At 37.2% G+C, this 22,544-nt stretch overlaps 1 protein-coding gene and 1 pseudogene across 1 annotated transcript in view; one reads left to right on the forward strand and one right to left on the reverse strand.

Moving 5' to 3' along the window:
- The window catches only part of UMAD1 (UBAP1-MVB12-associated (UMA) domain containing 1), a 221,073-nt gene that overhangs the window by 75,047 nt on the left and 123,482 nt on the right, over positions 1-22,544 (forward strand). The window lies entirely within an intron of this gene.
- Positions 2,218-5,371, reverse strand: LOC123606472 (annotated as a pseudogene).

The raw sequence follows: 22,544 nt of genomic DNA on the forward strand, positions 1-22,544 counted from the left end.
TCACTGATGCGTTTCCTTTGTTGATTATATTTATTGGTTTAGTGGGAATATCTTTTCCCCAGCCATATGATTGTTATCCAAGAGAACAAAGCAAACCAGTATAAATTTCATATTCCTAAATTAGAATTGTGGTCCTCTTGTTAGAATAGACATTGCTCACGTTTTGAAATTAATATGATTACATGAAATGGATGGTACACAGAAAACATAGCAATTTGTGGTAATTATGTCTACACAGGCTAGTATGTTGGCCAGACACCGTGTAGAATTAATCCCAGGGCAGTGTTTCCTACTAGCCAGTCCCATGTCAATTGAAGTTAGGAATTTCAATATTCCTGTAAAAATATCTTATTAATTTTCAACTTGTCACTGAACCTTTCTTTAAATGTTTATGAAAACATATGGGTTATTTATACTTACCTATTTTATGTGCTTAACCTACTCTATTTGTATTAGTAACATGGAACTATCTTGAATCCAGCTACCACACACCAAGACAAATTTCCCCCTTGCTAATAAAATTTTTGATTTCTATAATACATAGTACAAGTATCTCTCTTTAGAGAAGAAAATATGAGTGCAATTTCTGGCTCTTTTAGATAATTCTGAATTTGTAATTTTCTTGTATCTTCAAATGATTGTGATCAACATTTTCTTTCTTTCTTTTTTTGTGGTTATTGTTAAGAATTAGCAGTGTATGCCTTAGTTGCATAGTTTTATCCTTCCCCACCTTATAAAAAAAACCCTTTTGATCCACATTATTATGATCAAAGTTATTATGAAGTTAGGGGCACCTGGGTGGCTCAGTCGGTTAAGCGTCCAACTTCCGTTCAGGTCAAGATCTCACGGTTCATAAGTTTGAGCCCCACGTTGGGCTCCATGCTGTCAGTGCAGAACGTGCTTGGGATTCTTGCCCTCTCCTCACTCTCTGCCCCTCCTCAGCTTGCAATTTCTCTCTCTCAGAATAGATAAACTTAAAAATAAAGTGATTATAAAGTTAGTGTAGAACTATAAGCTTAGTTAAAGCATTCCTTTTCAGATACTGTACCCAGTTCTGTAATCCTGGAGAGACTGCTGTTTGCCCATGGAGTCTCAGAGGTGACTCTACCTCTGTAGAAAGCTAAATGAAATTAAACCATTAGATTTACCCTGGTGTGGATGTGAATCCCATCAGTTCCCAGAAATTCTCTGGGTTCTGTACTTTGGTGTGGTAGCTAACTTTTACTTATTAAGACTTTTCATTTTAACTAAGGCTTTTAGATTTGAACCCTTAAGTTCATGATGTAGGAAGCTTATGCTTTTGAAATTATCTGGTCTATTTAATTTAGCTATATTTTGGTGCTTTTACTTTTCAGAGTTAAATCTCTCTTCTTATTTTGGCTTTCACCGAAGTAAAATAGAAAGATTCATTATTCTCTATTTTATGGAAAAGTATGAAGAGGGGCGCCTGGGTGGCGCAGTCAGTTAAGCGTCCGACTTCAGCCAGGTCACGATCTCGCGGTCCGTGAGTTCGAGCCCCGCGTCAGGCTCTGGGCTGATGGCTCAGAGCCTGGAGCCTGTTTCTGATTCTGTGTCTCCCTCTCTCTCTGCCCCTCCCCCGTTCATGCTCTGTCTCTCTCTGTCCCAAAAATAAATAAACGTTGAAAAGTATGAAGAAACCATTACTATTTTCATCATAAATACTTAAGATCTTGAGGAACATGGTTAAAAGGAAGCCATATACCACACCATACTCAAAGTAAATGCCTAGCCTTCGAGAGGCTTTTGTGATCTTTCATTTTCCATTCATCCCCTTAAAATGAAATAGTTACCTATAATTTCCATTAATTTTCATTATCACCTAATGATATATCTTTTTGTTTCTGAAGTGAAATGGTATGCCAACTAATTTTATTTTTCATTAAGAAAACAATGTTTTTTTTTTTTTAATTTTTTTTTCAATGTTTATTCATTTTTGGGACAGAGAGAGACAGAGCATGAACGGGGGAGGGGCAGAGAGAGAGGGAAACACAGAATCGGAAGCAGGCTCCAGGCTCTGAGCCATCAGCCCAGAGCCCGACGCGGGGCTCGAACTCACGGACCGCGAGATCGTGACCTGGCTGAAGTCGGACGCCTAACCGACTGCACCACCCAGGCGCCCCTAGAAAACAATGTTTTTAATCCCAAATGCATTAATTAAAAATGCTTTGCAATCTCCCACAATACTCACAAAATATCTAAGACCTAAAACTCTGATACTAAAAAACATTTTCATTCAATTTGAATTGTATTATATAATAAATATAAGATTAGAAAGTGTTTTATTTATACTCCTTAAAGTATACTTAATGATCTATTGTGAACAGGGTGGTGTTATTTTAGTGGTTTCAACCATGGGACACTTGGGTTTCATAAAACCAATGGTGTAAAAAAATGTTCAGGAACACATCATATAAATTACTGTTTAATAGACAATGATTTGTCCGCGAAGAGTGATTATGCCTTAAATGAATATTGTTGCAAGGTCAGTCAAAGAGAAAAGTTGACGTTGGCTGATTGATAGCATAGCACTCTGGAGGGCACAGATATTATAGCTAGAAATAACCCATAATGGTATCAGATTTGAAGGAAAAATAGTATAATTTAAAGGTAATTTTTAAGGTACAAGAATGTGGACTTTCCAAGTCCACTTTTAGTTTGTTACACACATTTCTTGGAGAAACACTGGGAAAGATCTCACGTCTTCATCTTCAGAATTAATTTCTATAAAGTCAGTTTTGATTATGTGGATCCTAAAGTTTTAGCTTCCCCAAAGGCCACCTTACTCAGTTTTGGAGGACCTGGGAACACCCACGAGTTCCCTCCCATACAATTTTTGCAGTAGTAGTTGTGTTCCTGAAATCTTGTGCCACCATTAGGAATGGATCTTTCATTGTGTGCCCATGACTGGAGAATTGCTTTTTCAGATAAAATGTTTGTATCTCCTGATAAAGGAGAAGTGGTGATATTTATTACAAAGAGCTTTGCCATTTGGTATTGTCTTTTGAGAGATAGTATTGTCTTTTGAATATTCTGGTAAAATACATCAAATGGATTTCTCTGTTATCCTTCTCGATGACTTCAGTGCATTCTTTTGGGCTTTCCAGATTGCATTTGGGGTTTTCAGTGTTATTAGTTCAGGCTACACTTAAGTCACTGATATAAATTAGTCTTTTTTCTCCTTGGTTCCCAGTATGAATGTTGCATAGTATGACTTGAGAAGCATAGTCTTTGGAGATGCCTGCTAGTCAGACCGTCTTCCTGAGAATGATCCCTTTTTTTAGTGTTTTAGATTTTTGTAGTTCAATTTTGAGATCACTGCATTTCTTCCTCCTGAGTCCCAGCACTTGTGCTCAACCATTGGTCTTCAGGTACAGCTCCATTTTTCCACTCTCCAGTTTGATGAAGGTAGATGTATGTGCCTCTTTGCCTGTGAGTTTCTACTTCTGTCTTTATCTGGAAGAGTTCTGTTTATTTAGATTGTATCTGTTCACTCAATACTTTCAGGTTTAGTTGTCTTTATTCATTTTATTCTAATGTGCTCTTCAAATGATCTTATCCATGCAGGCCTTCTGATGTGCACAGAACCCTTATTTATTTGTTTTTTTTTTTTCACAGAACATATTTTTCTTCATCTAATCAAGTTCCTATAAATGTTTCTTCCAGAAGTCTTATTCTTTAAGAATCAGTTCTGTCTCTTTGAATCCTAAAGTTATTTCTTAATGTCTTCATATTAAATGACAGGGCAAAATAAGAAGTGACAGACTTGTTCCTCAGTGGGTTGAGATGAGAGTCACTGTGTCACTCAGAGCTTTTCCACAATTTGGAGAGCAGGTGTCATCCCCTAACAAGTAATCCAGCATGGCTGGAGCCTGGCTTCCAATGGCTGCCTAAAGAGATGGTCACTTCTCCTCCCCTTGTGTTAGAAAACAAACTGAAAACAACTGGGGTGGCCAGAGGTCACAGGGCCTCTGGTTTCCCCAAAGACCCCTCTGCTTCTCCTGAAGTGATGGCTGCCTTGCTCCGTGAGGGTGTGCCTTGTCTTGGCTTGGTCTGCACCCCTGCCCCACAGGTTCTGGAAACCTACATTTTGAGAGTCCTGGTGTCTTCTGAAGAAAAAGGAGTTAAGCTCACAAAAATGTATAATTTTTACATATTAATTTAGGAGAAACTCATTGTCTACTGAATCAGACATCTGGGTCTGAATCTCTGCTCTGCTGCTTGCCGGCTGGGACTTTGGTGAGTTAATTAACCTCTCTGGGCTTCAGTTTCCTCAGTTTTGAAAGGAGGATGATGACATGGTCTCAGTAGGGCTGCCGTGATGTTTATATCTGATAATTGATGTGAACTGTGCAGCCCACCACAGGGCACAGAATGCGTGCTCACTCAACAGCAGTTTCTCCTTCTGCCCAGCAGAAAGCCGAGGTTTCTGCCTAAGCCTGTCTCCATTCTTAAGTTTGGGTTTTGTATGGTCCATTATTTAATCTCCAGAGCAGATCATCTAGGTCATGTTGGAGGATCAAAAGCCTGAAGAAAGACTACCGCTACAGTAGAAGTAAAAAACAAAATTAGTAGGAAACACTCAGTATTACTTGATTTATTTAACCTATGACAGTTTTATTCGTTTTGATGACACATCAATGGTTGTACCATTATTTTGATGTATATACTGAGATTTACACAGTTTTAGTGACCCTTACACTTTCATCTAACAGAAAATGATTGTTTTTGCTTTGTTTATCTGCACGTTTTTGCTAAATTGGTCTCCTTGAAGCTTGGCATATTATCTTTTTATGTGTAGTAATATAAGAAAGAGTGTCAAATGTGGGAAGGTTGCATAATTTTATAGTAGCCAGGTTTTATGATAAAATGTAGAAGCACCATAATATAAACTTGGTGAATTCATTTCTTTTGAACTAATCCTGAGTATTTTCTTTTTCTTGAAGTGTGTTTCTTTCTTTGCCTCTCCTCTCTTTTGCATGTTCTCAATAAGCGTCTATAGATTTGACTTACAGAACTCATCCTGAGATTTAATTTAGGTTTTCCTTACTGAGTGGTCCTTCATCATTGGTAGGAAGCTAGCCTGAGTAATTCTTATGGCTTATTGGACCATATCATTTCCTGCATGTTATCTGTATTGAATTACAGTAGGAGATCCCAGTGAGAGACCATCTACCCTACTGTCCGGGGGCTTGGCTTCTGAAGCTCATTAGACCAGAGTTCAAATCTGGTATATCTAACATTAATTAGCTATTGGTCTTTGGGCAGGACACTTACTATCTTTTTGCCTCAGTTTCCTCATGTTTAAAATGGAATAATAATGCCTAATTTATCAGATTGTTATAAAGATTAAATGAGGGGCACCTGGGTGGCTCAGTCGGTTGAGCGTCTGACTTCGGCTCAGGTCATGATCTCGCGGTCTGTGAGTTTAAGCCCCGTGTCGGGCTCTGTGCTGACAGCTCAGAGCCTGGAGCCTGTTTCAGATTCTGTGTCTACCTCTCTCTCTGCCCCTCCCCCACTCATGCCCTGTCTCTCTCTCTCTCTGTCAAAAATAAACATTAAAAAAAAAAATTTTAAAAAATTAGTTTAAAAAAAAAAGATTAAATGAGATGATGTATACCAAAGGCTTAGCCCAGCATGTGTATACACTAAGTCCAAAGTAAACATTAGCCATTATTATGTAATGGAAGATACAGTGTTATTAAAACGTTGTCTTACTAATCACCTTAAACCAAGCAACAACATAATCCAATTTTTCACGTTATCAATTGAAAACATGGATTCTAAAATCCAAACTAATAGAAAGCCAAACTAATAGAAAAATGTCATTTTGGGGCGCCTGGGTGGCGCAGTCGGTTGGGCGTCCGACTTCAGCCAGGTCACGATCTCGCGGTCCGTGAGTTCGAGCCCCGCGTCGGGCTCTGGGCTGATGGCTCAGAGCCTGGAGCCTGTTTCCGATTCTGTGTCTCCCTCTCTCTCTGCCCCTCCCCCGTTCATGCTCTGTCTCTCTCTGTCCCAAAAATAAATAAACGTTGAAAAAAAAAAAAAAAAGAAAAATGTCATTTTGATATGCATAGGATTATAATTATTTTGAATTGATAAAAGTGTCTACAGAATATTAAACAATAGTTAGCTATTAAAAGAATTAGTGCACTTTCTTAAAGATGTTCAGCATATGACCAAGACATAGAGTAGGCATTGGAAGGATTTACTATACTTTATGAAATTTTTCCAGTATGGGATCTGACTCTCTGAACTTGAAAATGAAACAAACAAAACAGAAGCTTGTTCTCCCTGTGCCCATGGTGCCAGAAAATAAATCACTGCTGTATTCGTCAAGTCATAAAATTTAAATCATCTGTATTTGAGTTGGATACCTTAGGGTAGTATTTGATGCTAACCACTGGTTCAGGCAGGATCTGGTGACATTTAATGGACTATTGTTCAAGGTCAATTGACACTAGGTCGTTGCCTCAATATTAAAGCATTACGAAATAATATGAATGTAAAAAAAAAACTTCCATTAAGCACTGGATATAAATGAACTTTATATGTCCTTCTAACCAAATATACTATGGTTTATGGTTATGTGACAAATGCTATGCATTAAGAACATTTTCTTGCTTTAGCTTTACCAATAATTTGCTCCTTTTTTGAGCTCTCAGGGCTGTGGCTACTTAACAACAACACATGTAGGCATTTCTTTATGTGCTTCTCCTGCTTTTGTGTTTTTATGGGCCAGAAGCCCCAGCCTTCCTCCCCTGTGGAATGCTGCCGATTCTCGAAAGTGGCACTGTCTTTGCCCTGGACAGTACAGTGCCAGTGTTTCATTTTGTTTTTTGTTTTTTGTTGTTTTTTTTTTACACCTGCCATGTTCAGTTGCCTTGACACAGCTGCATTTAGAATTAGCTGGTAGCCTGAGTTTCAAGGTCAATGTTCACAGGTGAGATAGAGTTCCCAGGTGAGACAGAGAATGGGAAAAGGAAATAAAAAGGAGAGACGGGCTATGGAATGGAATCCTGTTGTTCGAATTCCTTAGCGAGCTGGCAGAAATTTTAGGAGAAAGGGTAAGAAACTAGTTTTACTTCTCGGCCCCATTATTCAGGCCTAGTATCTGAATGAGTTATAAACTTTTAAAATGAAGTCTTTCAGATGTTGGTTAATTATTTCACAAGTATACCTTAAGTAGCTTAGGCTATGTATTTTTAAACTAAGAGCTTAGCCTAGTTTGTGAAATTAACAACTTTTTAATTTGACAGAGCACAGATGAGACCATACACATACTTAGTAATGAACTGTATCAGCAGGCATTCGAGGTCTCACCGAGCAGTTAGTCTCTGTCTCACTGTCATTATTTTGCTTGTCCTCTGTGAAATTCACCATATTCGCAGTAAGTTGCTGTAACGTCAGGTGAGATCTGGCATTTCTCCCCATTCCTAACATCTGCCCTTTGCATGTTGTGCTCAACAAACTAAAACAGTTCTTTGCAGCAAGCGTCAGTAGCTCAGCCAGTGTTTCTTTGAAATGATTATTTACTCTTGTGTAGTAAGGTTTAACCTGAGTATCTTTGCTGTCTAAAAACGGTCAGAAATATCAAAGCTTAAATTCTTCAAGATCCATTTTTCTCAAGGAAGCTGACTGGTGTTTCTAATGACACAGCAGGTTGAGCAAAACCTTCAGAAACTTGGGATATTTATATTAGAGTCAAAAGCAGTTGGTATTTCTGGAAATATATACATAAAAATGGAAACTAAGTTTATACTAATCAAGGTATTTCATGATCTTCTGAGAAATTATAGGATTTTCTAGTTGCCACTTTGGAAAGATCATGAATTCATGAACAGTAGAAGAAATGACCCCACTTGTCATTGACTGGTTCGAGAAACCTATAAAGATGTTCAGATTGTACGTCTTTGTACCAAGGGGAGCACAGGAAGGTTAGCCAGGGCTTGCCTGTAGAGAAATCTGAGTAAAGCTTTGCAGTTCCTGTGTCAATGGGGAAAATAGGAAGGCAGCTTAAACAAGTTAAGACTGCTAAGTATCTAATTACTATGTGGTGAGCCCCCTTTATTTCCCTCTAATAGGAGCATAATTTTTAAAAGTTCTTGAAACCCGGGAATCACTACTACTTTCAAGGCATGAGGCATATTTGAAATTCTGAACAGCAGGCTAAAACTTTCATTTGAAAACTGGTCGGTAGCAAATTTTAATACGAAACAAAAGAGTGCCGTTATTTCGTCCAAACCTGTATATTTTTTACATCCACCTGAAAGATGTGTGAGAATTCACGACTACCCTGTGTGTCAATATCAATTAAAGTGTCCTGTTAATCCTCCTTCAAACTGTTGTAAATTTAGCTTTACACCAGCTCGTATAAGATTGATGTTTTCTCTTCACAGCTTAAGATAATACTTTATTTGACCTAAATTGTTTCAGATTTTAAGTTGGGATTGGCTTTGGTGTAGAAATCTGAAGAATTTTGAAATTTGGTGAGCAAATTCAAGTAGGACATTCCTTGTGTAACCGTTCATAACACTGTCCACTCTTATAATCTGCCTTTTGTATTACTCTTCCCATTCTGAAGCTTCATAACCCTTTTTATAGCTTACTACCTATAGCAATCAATAGATTTTGTAATCGTTTCCGTTTCTCTGGACTTCATCCAGAGTCCGTTTATGTCTTGACATGTAGCTATGAGAATTAAAGACAGTTTGCGAGCAGAAATAAATTTAATGTCTTCCTCAGCTGAATACTGAAATCAGGAATTCACTGTTTCTCTAAATCCTTGTTAAACCCTGATTTTTAGGCATGCTTTTTTTTTCCTGCACTCCATTCATTTGATGGAAACATTAATTAAGTTAATAGCATGGCAGCGTCTCCCACTGCCACTGTGAGTCCCTGAGCAGTAGTGCACGTTACATTAACTTCTTCAGGTTATAAAGCCCCCATTTTGCATGGTGAAGCAATAATTTCAGGGAATAGTGCTTAATGAAGTTTCCCCAGGTGTTTAACTTATTAGAAGTTTGAATCCTTTTAAGTGCAAGGAAAAAAAAAATAAAGAAGTAGTTTTTTTTAAACAATTTTTAATACAGTGAATGAAAACAATTACAATGATAGCTGAGATTCTCCCCACTTATTAAGCCAACATTAACTTGAATACACATGACACCACTGGCTTGCTGAGAAAGAACTGTGAACTTTTCAGTTAACTACAATTAATATGATAAGGACCGAGCACAACCTGCATTTCTTTTTCCTCAAATATGGGACTATTAAATCAATGGACTAAAAATCTAATACATTTATAAACTGACAAAATAAAGTGGGTGGCTCAGTCAGTTAAGCGTTTGACTTAGGATCAGGTCATGATTTTGGGGTTGGTGGGTTTGAGCCTCAGGTCGGGCTCTGTGCTGACAGGAGCCTGGAGCTTGATTCCAATTCTGTGTCTTCCTCTCTCTCTGCCTCTCCCCTGCTCATGCTCATGCTCTTTCTCTCTCTCCCTCTCTTAAAAAAAAAAAAAATTAAACTTAAAAAAATAACAAAATGAAGTTATTTTTCTACTGCTAACTAAAATATTTAATTTTTTTGATGTAATGAAACTAACCACTTTGTAATTAGAATTCTTTGGAAAAAGCTTTCTTACCAACTGACTCTTAAAACTTACCATAGTGATAAAGTTGTTGGTTAATTAGTTACTGACGTGAGCCACCTGTCTTGTGTAGCATAGAACCTACTACGTTATTGATGCTCAGCAGAGGTTTGTTGACATGTTGACGATTCACATGGTAATGGCCTCTTTCTGTGTAACAGTTCCTTTTTATAGTCAACAGGTGTTTTTACTACATTTTAATTATCTAGGCTCTAGCACTATTTAATTATCTTTCTAAAAATTTTTATTAAATTTAAATGCAATGTGAACATTTGTACTAGGAAAACATACTAAAATAGGTTTATGTTTGAGCTCTTTCCCCTCTTTAAATTGCTAACACATAGTTGACATACAATATTACATTACTTTGAGATGTACAACACAGTGATCTGACAATTCTGTACATTACTCGGTGCTCACCACACTAAATGTAGTTCACCATCTGCTAACCATACAATTTTATTACAATGTTATTGACTATATTCCCTGTGCTGTACTATTCATCTCCATGGCCTATTTACTTTATAACTGGAAGTTTGTACCTCTTAATCCCCTTTACCTGTTTCACCCATCCTCCTCCCAACCTCCCCTCTGGTGACCTCCAGGTTTTTTTCTCTATGTTAGAGTCTGTTTTGTTTGTTTTGTTTTTTGGATTCCACATGTAAGTGAAATCAGATGGCATTGGTCTTTCTCAGACTTAATTCACTTAGCATACTACCACCTAGGTCTATCCATGTTGTTGCAAATGGCAAGACTTCATTCTTTTTTATGGCTGAGTAATGTTCTAGTGTGTGTGTGTGTGTGTGTGTGTATCATATCTTCTTTATCCATTCATCTGTCAGTGGACACATGGCTTGCTTCCATATCTTGGCTATTGTGAATGCTTTCCCTTTTAAACATGTTTCCATATCTGGGAAGATAAAAAGGAAATTGTTACAATGGTTGCTTTCAGGGCCTGGGAATGGGGTGTTGGTAGAGAAGGGAACTCTTCACCAGTAATTCAGGAAATATTTATAAAGCACCCATTAGATGTCAGATACTTTGCAAAGTGTTCGTTATGTTGGGAGTATCAAGATATAGTCCCTGTCATCATGAATTTTACAGTTTCATAGCCTGGTAGAAGAGCCAGGCATTTAACACACACACACACACACACACACACACACACGTGTATGTATGTATGCATATATATATATACACATATATATGTATATATATATGTGTATATATATATATATCCAATATATATATATCCTATGTGTGTGTGTGTATATATATATACACATATATATGTATATATATACGTATATATATACACATATATGTGTATATATATACGTATATATATACATATATATATACACATATATATGTGTGTGTGTATATATATATATATATATATATATATATATATATATATATATCCATTTGCAACAACATGGATAGACCTAGGTGGTAGTAGAGGAACCAGCATGTGCAAAAGCCCAGAGGCAGTGGGGATTCTGACTTCCTGAAAGAACTGAAAGAAGACCAGTAACACTGAAGTATGGAGAGGGAAGCAAAGAACACGGAATGAAGATGGAGAAGAGACAGGTCACAGTATACAGGGCTTGGTAGTTTGAATTTTGTTCTAAACTACAAGGGGATATTATTGAAAGGTTTTTAAGCAGAGGAGTAATGGTATCTGTTTGTGTTTTTTTTTTTTTTTTAATGTTTATTTACTTTTGAGAGAGAGACAGAGACAGAATGCGAGCCAGGGAGGGGCAGAGAGAAAGGGAGACAGAATCTGAAACGGGCTCCAGGCTCTGATCTGTCAGCACAGAGCCCGATGCGGGGCTCAAACCCATGAACCGTGAGATCATGACCTGAGCCAGAGTCGAATGCTTAACTGACTGAGCCACCCAGGCACCCCTGTTCGTTTGTTTTAACTTGAAGACGTCACTCGTTGTTGTTGAAGAGAATGGATAGGAAGTGGCCTAAAGCAATAATAAATAGTCTAGGCGAGAGATGGTGATAACTTGGACTAGGATGGTGACCATAGAAACGGAGAAAAGTGGATGTGTTGCGTATGTATTTGGGGACTTGGTGATGGCTTAAATTTGGGGACAAGGAGGTACCCTAGAACGAATCTCCATGTCTGCTCTCATGAGCCGCAGGGCAGAGGTTACCGAAATCCAGAGAAGGAGAAGGTTTGGGGGTGAGGGGGAAGATCAAGAGTTCAGTTTTTAGACAAAGTAACTTTTATGTAGTAATGGAGGTTTATAGCAGAGGTTTGGGCTTCTAGTGTAAATTTCAGGATTTACATCTCTGTGAATGGATGTGATTACATAGGGAAGGCATGTTGAGAAAGAGAGCTGGGGAACTCTAAAACTTAGAGCTTGAGTAGTGTAGGAAAAAACTCACAAGGGGCTGAGAAAGAACAGCTGGGATCAAGAGGAATATTGAAGAGAATGGGTTATGAAAGCCAGGGTGGAAGTGCTTTGGTAAGAATTAGGCCCATCCTTGTGTATAAATTTGTAAAATTGTAGTAAGTCTTATAATTTATGTGCATGTACATACCTATGTTTTTCCTAGAAAATGCCTTTTTATTTATTGGTATCCAAAAAACAAACCACAGTGTAACTAAAAATGAAGTTAACCAGTGAGATGATCTTGGGTGGACTCTATTTTAGACTACTTTTTCTGAATGTACAGTTACCAAAGATGTGTTCAAACACGTGTCCAAAATACAGAGTGGAGAATATACAACATGCAGAATGCAAGTAGACAAGATTTTTATAAAACCTGCATCCTGTGTTCCATGTATTATCATTAACTTGTCTCTGCTGGTTAGATTCATAGAGCTTTAAGATGCATAAGTGTTAAGGTTGAATTTAGTTTTGGTTCTTTCCTTGTTCGTTCTTGTGTGCCAAAACTTGGCAAAGTAAGTAGGGATTGCCATGCATACGTGTTCAATTGCTCCTTCTTATCTGGGTAATATAGCTGAACCAATCAGACTCAGGAATGTGTCTGGTATTCCCTGAGCCCTTTTGTAGTTGCAGTAGCTGATGCTCCTGAATTATCTTGCTAAATGATAGGCTGTTTGCTGCCGGAAGGAAGAATGGTCTAGTGGAAAGACCATGGACTTGGCTCCAATCCCAGCTCTAATTCTTACTCCTGCAGATTTGCACAGGGTACTTAATCTCCTCATCCTCCGTTTTCTCATGTGTGAAATGCCTATTCATAATGAATACCTACCTCACAAAATTTTTGTGAGGGTTTACTTAATAAAGCTAAGTGTGTAAAATGCTGAAGAAAATATCTTTAACAAAGCGTGCACTTCATAAATGTACTGGTTTTTAAAGGATTTTATAAAAAATATAGTTTCTGGTGTCTCCTAGCCCTTGCATTTATGTTTGTTAGTAATTATTTCTCGAATTTAAAAAGATTACAGTTCTTTTTCATCACAGAAACTGAGATTTCACCATGCACCATAGTGTCTACATGATCATAATTCGTTAAGACATAATTTATGCCTGTATTTGTTGCTCTGTTCCTCAAGGTGCCTCTTCCAAGTCACAGCTTCTTAGAAGGATTAATTCTTTTAATTCATGAACTTAATACAACCAAAATTTTCAGATAAAGTGATTTTCAAGATTGTCAGTTGAAAAGCAAATATATACAAATAATCAGAGATTTGAAATTCTGTGTTCATTCATTTAAAAGAAGCTTGATGGATGAGAAAGTTAGTATTTGGCATTTAAGTTTTTCTGGCTTCTGATGTTAATGCTTTATTTGGTCTAAAATGGCACTCCGGGGGCGCCTGGGTGGCGCAGTCGGTTAAGCGTCCGACTTCAGCCAGGTCACGATCTCGCGGTCCGGGAGTTCGAGCCCCGCATCAGGCTCTGGGCTGATGGCTCAGAGCCTGGAGCCTGTTTCTGATTCTGTGTCTCCCTCTCTCTCTCTGCCCCTCCCCCGTTCATGCTCTGTCTCTCTCTGTCCCAAAAATAAATAAACGTTGAAAAAAAAAAATTTTGAAATGGCACTCGGATGGAATATTGATTCCTGTCTCTGTTACAGTAGACTTGCTGTATACTAAGCCCATCAAAGTGATAAACATGCAAGTATAATCATGTTAAATAATAATTCTCAGTACATTAGGGAAGACTTGCAGAGAAATATTTATGGTAAAGCACATAGGTTATGGAGTAGGTTGTTTTTGCTTGGTCTGTATGTGTATATGTACATTTACATTCCTGTTGAAACCTGAAAGAGGCACTACATTTTTAAATGTTATTTTTAGTTTTTCACATCAGTGTGCATTTCTGTTTAAGTATCTGTCTAGAATTGGTCCAGAAGCAACATAATCAGATTTAGTCTGGTGAGTCAAAATGAAATGTATACAAATTCACATTCTTAGAAATAAGTTGCTCTAAAATCAAAGCAAGAGAAAAATGTGGTGTGAAATGTTACACAGAATCCACCATAGCATAATTGGCAAAGGATAGTAGAAATGCTATTTGTTAAAACTTGAATTACAACAGTTGGTTAATTTTCTCACAATAGGATATAGCAAAGCAGTTAAGAAACATCATCTGTCAAAAACAGCATTAAGGCAGGTTAAAGAACCACAAATACAAAGTATATAAATTATAAAATTGAAAACAGAATGTTCAGGAATAATTGATTTTTGATGTCCTTTATAGATTTTTTTCTTGTTACACTGATTGGTTTATTTGAATAAATTTTCCACGATCATGTTAATATTTTTCCTCTGTACATGTATGGGCTTATAAAATCTTATAGATTTGAGATTTTCCTACTTTGGATAACATGAATGTACTAGAGAAGTACTTTACTAATAATTAAGTTGGATTTTTCTGTTTTGCACTGTTGACAAAAAATTCTTTTATTGTGGTAAAATATATATAACATAAAGTTTTCCACTTTAACCATTTTAGTGATACTAATGACATTTACAATAAGGTGGTATCATCACCACTATCTATTTCCAAAATTTTTCATCATTCGAAACAAACTGTATTTTTAAAAATGAAATCTTTATTAAGATATAATTCACATACCATGACAATGACTTACTTAAAGTGTACAATTCAGTGGCTTTTCATACAATCATAGAGGTGTGCAGCCATCACCACAGTCAATTCTAGAACATTTTCATCATCCCCAAAGAAACTCTACCCTTTAGCAGTTATGCTTCATTTCTCCCCAGGTTTCTATCTGAATGGGTTTGCCTATTCTAGACATTCCATATTAATGAAATGATAGAATATCTGATTTTTTGTGACTGGCTTCTTTGAGTTGTGTATTTTCAGGGCTCCTCCACGTTGGAACATGTGTCAGTACTCCATTCTTTTTTATTGCTGAAAACTGTTTCATTGTGTGGCTCCACCACATTTTATTTGTTCCTTAGTTGATGGACATTTGGGTTGTTTCTACTTTTTGGACATTAAGAATGGTGTTGCTATGAAATTTGCATACAGGTTTTGTGTAGGCATGTTTTCATTTCTCGTGGTTTGTGCATAGGAGTGGAATTGCTAAATCAAATGGTAATTTTATGTTTAACCATTTGAGGAATTTCCAGCCTGTTTTTGCAAAGCGAGTGGCCCATTTTACTATCCTAGTAACAGTGTGTGGGGATTCCAGTTTCTCCACATCCTGGCCAGTACTAATCGCTACTGTCTTTTTGATGATAGTCATCCTAGTGGTTGTGAAGTGATACCCACAGTGGTTTTGATTTACATTTACCTGGTGGCTTAATTATGTTTAGCATCTTTTCATGTGCTTATTGGCCATTGATATGTCTATTGAACAAATGTCTATTCAGATCTTTTGCTCATTTTTAAAATTTTTTTAAATGTTTATTTTGTGTGTGTGTGTGTGCGCGCGCACATGCGCACACACGCATGTGTGGGAGTGGGCTGAGGAGCACAGAGAGAGGGAGACAGAGAATCTGAAGCAGGATCCCACAAATCAGTAGGCTCATGACCTGAGCCGAAGTCGGGCACTTAACTGACTCTGTCACCCATGCGCCCCTGCTCATTTTTTAAGTTGAGTATTTGTTTTTCAATTACTAAGTTGCAGAAGTTCTTTATATATTCTAGATACAGGTCTCTTACCAAATCTGACTTAGAATTTTTTTTTCCTATTCTGTGGGTTGTCTTTTTTGAGATTTGATGGTTTCTTCTCTCCTATTCCTAATGACATTTCTCTGGGCCAGCAAAGTCCTGTGTTCTGTGCTGTAGCGTTTGGGAGGCATTTATTTTGGTACTTGCTACTGTGTTGGACACTGGGACCAAGTTCTGAGAGTAGGAGATGGAACTCACTCTCTGTAAGCTTACCATCTAGCGAAAAGGTCACAAAAAGTTAGGTTGTCAGGAAAATCACTCTATCTTTACAAACCAGGGAGAGTTTATTTGATTAGATTAATGATAGAAACTTGCAAGTAGCTGAAGGAGATCAGCTTGAATATCATTGAGTATATGTTACTTCGTGGTGTGTAAAAACTAACCTAGTACAGTGATTTCCAACAAATGGTCTGTTGCGCCATGTTTTCCACTGCCCCTCATCAGAGCCCTGGGCCCTGGAAGCTCGTCACGTTGGGTCATTATTTTTGTCATTGACTAGGTGGTTTCTTCTCTCCATTTACTCAAGTCTTATCTGATTTCCAAGGCCTATCTTAAGATACCTCATGACAGGCATCTTTCTGATAACTGATGATCTTTTCTTTCCTCAGTGTGCTTTTGAACCTTAAATGTGTCTTTTTTTTTTTAATTTTTTAACGTTTATTTATTTTTGAGACAGAGAGAGACAGAGCATGAATGGGGGAGGGTCAGAGAGAGGGAGACACAGAATCTAAAACAGGCTCCAGGCTCTGAGCTGTCAGCACAGAGCCCGACGCGGGGCTCGAACTCACGGACCGCGAGATCATGACCCGAGCCGAAGTCGGCCGCTTAACCTACTGAGCCACCCAGGCGCCCCGAACCTTAAATGTGTCTTAACTAATAGCCTCCTATATGAATGTTTGGTTGTCCTCATAGCTTGCACATATTCCAGTTCAGACCATTGACTTCTTTGGGATGCTACCCATGGGGCTGAATGGAAGAAACATGGTAAAACCAAGGGTTTCTGTTCTAATTTTGCAAAATCATTTGGAAAAGTGATAAAGGAAAACAAAATCTGGGAAAAATCAGATAGCAGTGGGTTAGCAGACGCTGACTTGATATACTTCATTAAAAAGCTATTATGTTGAGTTAATGGAAATTAAAATATACAAATTTAGATATTGTTTAGCCTGTTGAGCATGTCCCTTCCTTAAACCCCCATATTTTTCATGGGATATGCACTTTTAGTAGGCTGACATAGAACTCTCATATGTTTAAAGTTTTCCATTTCACACATGTTGTCTAAATATGTGCATGTACTTTTTCCTTTAGCTACCGGCCTAATAAAAGCCTCTTGTGAATGCTTATCACCTTGTAAAGTAGTTACCAGAGCTACAGTAAAATTTGCCTGCAAGTGAAAGGCTTTGACTTCCCTAGAGGGAGAATAAAAAACATATGAGACAAACAGCAGCAACCGAAATTATCTGGTGTAGAAAGTGGCAGGATGCCAGCCAAATGCTCTGTCCCTAAAATGGTTTAAACCTTTATCTCAACTCACTAAAAAGGCCACCTTGTTTAAGGAACTTCAAACACAAACTTGGAAATGTCTCATTATTTTGGTACAGTTTACACAAATGATCTCCCCTTTTATTGCTATCTTCAGGTATGAAGGCCCTAAAGGGTTAGAAGAATTTTTTAAACATTGCTATTTCTTTTTAAAAAAGGTGTTGTATAGTTGTTACTGAAAGTTGTTGCAGTGTTTATTTTAGATACTTCAATATATCTAATTAGAAATGATGTCGGTTTGTTAAGTAGGCAAAGTGGCCTTCAAGTGCATGGTGAAAAATGAGTAATGAGAAGCCTTCATTAGCCATTAGGCTTAGGAGGACTTTTTTCTAAATAATAGAGATGGAAGGGGTTCATAAATCTTACTGTTTTGGAGTGACCAGGGGAGAATAGACCATGCTATGTAGAGATATGTTGATGTCTGTCCTAGGGCAGGGGACAACTCTAGCCTTGTTTTGCTCAGAAGTATTGGTACTTTTTCAAAGTTACTTTTTAGAAGGTTCACTCAGCTTTTTCCTTTATAAATTTTAAATTATTATTTTTTTAATGTTTACTTATTTTTGAGAGAACACGAGAGGGGAAGGAGCAGAGAGGGAGGGAGACAGAAGATCTGAAGCAGTCTCTGTGCTGACAGCAGTGAGTCTGATGCAGGGGCTCAAACCTACAAGCTTTGAGATCATGACCTGAGCCAAAGTCGGATGCTTAATGGACTGAACCACCCAGGTGCCCCCAATTCTTTAAATTCTTAAACCCAGAGAGTCCTAGTCTTAGAAAACCTGATTATAGTTAAATGCTCTATTTCCTGAATAATCACTATTATTTTTGCTGTAATTATTAATACCACTCCATTTGAACACTTTGTGTCTTACAGAGTGTTTCATACATGCTACTTAATTTTGATTCTTTGAGAAATCCTTGGAATAAGGCAAGACAAACACTTCTCTACTGGTTTAGGGATGTGGGAAGCTGAGGTTGAAACACACCAAGTGACTTGGTAGGGGCCACAGGGTAGCAGAGGATGGTTTTCTCTCCACCACTCTACAGTGCCACCCACAAAGCTCCAAATCTTAGGGGTGCCTGGCTGGCTCAGTCAGTAGAGCGCGTGGCTCTTGAGCTTGGGTTTGTGAGTTTGAGCCTCTCATTGGGTGTAGAGATTACTTAAAAATAAAATCCTTAAAAAAAAAAAAACAAGAAAGCTTGAAATCTTAGGTTATTGTGATACTTCACAGTTATGTAATATATTTTTGCCAAGAAATAATGAACCTTTGAACCAGTCAAAACTGCCAGATGGGCTGCTGCCATTGTAGTAACTCAAAAGCAGAGATGGATGTTTTGGGTTCTTTGACCTCTATGACTGAGCCCACTAGGTCAAGATTTCTGGAAATGGGTAGTCTTCATTGTTGTTTGCCAAATTACCCTATTTCTCTATATAACTGAAAATCTGGCCTTCATTATTTTCAATTTAACAGATAATTTTCCTAAAAGGAAGAGAGAGTTTGCTTGTGTTCTTGGAAGAAAATATAGTAATTAAATATAAACCATTAAGTTATCAGAGAATATGCTGTTTCTGGGCCGAAAAATAGGAAAACAAAATGTAATCACCTAACAAAGCATATGTTTAAAGCATATGTTGTATTGTTATCTTTTATATACACATATTTTATTATTGGTCATATATTTATGTAATAAAGTTACATGATATAATAATTCCTGAAACCAAATTCTGTTCCATCGATTAGAACATAGTATAATTCAGTACCAATTCATAAATAAATACTTATAAAACTATTATGGAACAATGATAATTTGAAATTGCTGCTATAAAACAAATGACCAATCCTGGAATTGGAATATAAATGAATCAATCAATCTTGTTAGAGCTGGCAGAATTTTTTAAATGTTTATTTCTTTGAGAGAGAGAGAGAGAGAGAGAGAGAATACATGTGCACTCAAGCAGGAAACGGGGGGAGAGAGAGAGGGAGAGAGAGAATCCCAAGCAGGCTCTGTGTGGTTAGCCTAGAGCCCAACATGGGGCTCCATCCCATGAATCATGAGATCATGACCTGAGCCACAATCAAGACCTGGCTTGATTGAGCCAACCAGGTGCCCCTAGAATTTTCATTTTTTAATTTTTTTATTTTATGGGAGTATGCCTTGGACTTACATTTACAGTAAAGTAATCCACATTGTGCTGTGGTGGGGCATTGATAATATAATAATGCTGATTCAAACATTTACCAAATTTTATGTAATAGCTATTGCCTTTTTATACCTGTTTAAATGCTATATATCATGTTTTCTTTTGAGAATAATAGTACATTTTAATATGTTTTCTATTTTCAGAAAACTTTGGGGAAAAAGAATATTTTTCACAATAATACTTTGGGATTAGCGCTGTCATTCTAGAACCAGTCATGGTTATCAATAAGTCTAGAAACCACCAAGGTTCCCAGATTTCTAATACCTCTTTGCATCCCCTTTTATTGCTGTGCTACAGATCTCCCATCACACAAGATTTTCTTATACTCTGGACTTTGCTTAAATCGATGTGATTGCACTGATTTCTGTATTTGCTATTTGGATTTTTTCCTTTTTTTTTTTTTTTTCAAAACTTTTCCCTTGTTAGTGCTTTTAAAAGTTCTAGCCTGTAGCCTTTCCATACTTGATGTTGGTATTTTACAATAGATGTGAAGAAAAATTGTATGAGATTCCAAGGCAAATATTATCAGTTATTTTTTTAAGTTAAAATGAATGCTGTAACAATTCAATAGTATATACCATGAAATTTAATGTGCTAAATTAATTTAAACAGTTTGAACATTTTTTCCTTGAAGGACTCTTTTCTGGGTTTTTATAATCTCTCTTAAGTGAGGATACAAGGTGGTTTAATTACTTTCCAGCAATGCACACTCTTAACAGCCAACATTCCAAGTTAAAGCTATGTGTCTTCTTGGGGTTTGAACTGTTTCCACCTAATCCAAGGAAAAATATTTGAGGGACATTAGTTAATGCATTTTCCAGGAATGGGAGTGGGTAAGTATTTTTTTCATAGCTTATAGAATATTTAGCAATTTGAGCCTCTAATATTTAATTTTATAGCGTTCTCAGTACTGGTGGCAAAGGCTTCCTCTAGAAATAGTGAGAAATTATGTGAATTCCCTCCTTGGTATGTTTAGGAGGGCAGGTCATAAATCTTAGTTTCATATTTTTCTAAAATGAAACCAGGCATTGATATTTGCTGTGATCTAATATGCAGATACAATGAAAAGATTCATAAAGTATGAAGATTTTTGAAAGTTGTCACAAAAGGTCACATAAACTGAAACTGTTGTGCAGAAAACATCTAAGATTTAATTACTCTTTTCTGTGATATTTAAGTTCTGTTAAAACTTTAATAACATTAAATACTAATGAAAGGACCTTATGTGTCTCATTTGCATTCATAAATATCCATGAAGGATCTCTTTCACCAGAGTTATTCAATCTTAGTCCAGGACGAGGTCAGACATTGATTATGTTTGACAGTCTTAACAAAAGTGAATGGGAAAGATAGATTTTCCTGTATTTTCCAGCTAGAATGGTGAGGGCACTGATCTTGAATATATAGTTTGATATATGGAGAGGAATATTAACACAATAGAATGATAACGGTCAAGTACAACTGTAATGATTACTAGTTATTGAGCATCTGGTAGATACGCCAGGCCACATAACAACTCTTTATGTGTTTCATGTGAAGTAATTGAAGCAAACATCTCAAGTTCAGATGGTATTACACCCATTTGACCGAATATGGAAACTGAAGCTGCAAGAAATGAAAAGACATGTCTAAAGTTTCCCAGCTGGAGGCCATTTTGCATACATTGGACCTCCCTGAGCCAAGCTGCTTGTCCATGTTTGACTACCTTGTGTTCAGAGACAGAAAGGGTATTGATAATATGTAATTTATTTGGCTCAGAAATGCTTGTGCTTTTAAATTTGAATTAGCTGTCTTTTGGCAGTTTGCGATTTGTAACATGATGGAAGATAGTAAAACTCCACTCAAATTAGTATGACTATTTTGATTTAATCTTCTCTGATCACTCTCCATTTCATACTACACATGGATACCTATTTTTTTATATTTAACAAACATGTATATAGCCCAGGTGTGCATCAGGTGCTGCCCTGAGTATTTATGAAAATGAATTCATTTAATGCTCGCGGTATCTCCATGGGGATGTAGGTATTAATTTATCCCCATTTTACAGATAAGATAACCGAGGCACAGAGACATTAAGTGACTTGCTCAATTACAGGTCGAAAGTGGCCAAGCCGGGATTTGAACCCAGTCACTTTGGCTTCAGAGTTTGTGCTCTTCACTGTCTGTTTTTCAGATTTTATAGAATATGGTGAAAGCAATAATTGTTTGAAACTTCTTGCTGGACTGAGAAGTATAAAAGGGTAAATAGAGATAATAAATAATGTAAATAAAATACGTAGTAAGAATAATAACCCCCAATAAGACCTTGGAATTCTTTGTTAAAAATGGAAGAAGAGGGGCGCTTAGGTGTCTCACTCTGTTAGGTGTCTGACTCTAGATTTCAGCTGAGGTCATGATCTCATGGTTCATGGGATGGAGCCCCACATAGGGCTCTGCACTCACAGCGTGGAGCCTGCTTGGGATTCTCTCTCTCCCTGTCTCTCTGCCCCTCCTCAGCTGGCATGCATGCTCTCTCTCTCTCAAAATAAATAAACTTTAAAAAAAAATCGGAGATGAATTTTGAAAACAGCTATAATTGTGTTAAAATCCAGTTGAGCCTCCTACTTTGTAGGGTCTGTTTGATGTTGTACCAGCTTTTCTTTATGGATATAGCTGACCAGTGTGCACATAGTGTCATCCATTGTTTCCTGTGTTGTACCGCTAGTTACATTACTTCCACTAATGAACAAGTATTGAACTCTGTGACGACTATTTCATGTCATGTCCACTTACATGTATCATGGCCTTAGCGCGTATGTTATAAATGAGAGACATTTCCTTTGGACATACGGGACAAATGAGGCTTTTAGAGTTGTTAGGTTAAAATAGGACTGATGTTTCTATAGCTTTAGAGAGAGAGAGGCTGGATGCATCAATTGAAACAATGGATTGGTAACACTACAACTGAAGAAGTTTCTGAAGAAAACTTAGAAGTTTTTGATTAATTAAGATTTCAACTTAGATG

The sequence above is a fragment of the Leopardus geoffroyi genome, chromosome A2 (genome assembly GCF_018350155.1).
Source record: "Leopardus geoffroyi isolate Oge1 chromosome A2, O.geoffroyi_Oge1_pat1.0, whole genome shotgun sequence".
NCBI lineage: Eukaryota > Metazoa > Chordata > Mammalia > Carnivora > Felidae > Leopardus > Leopardus geoffroyi.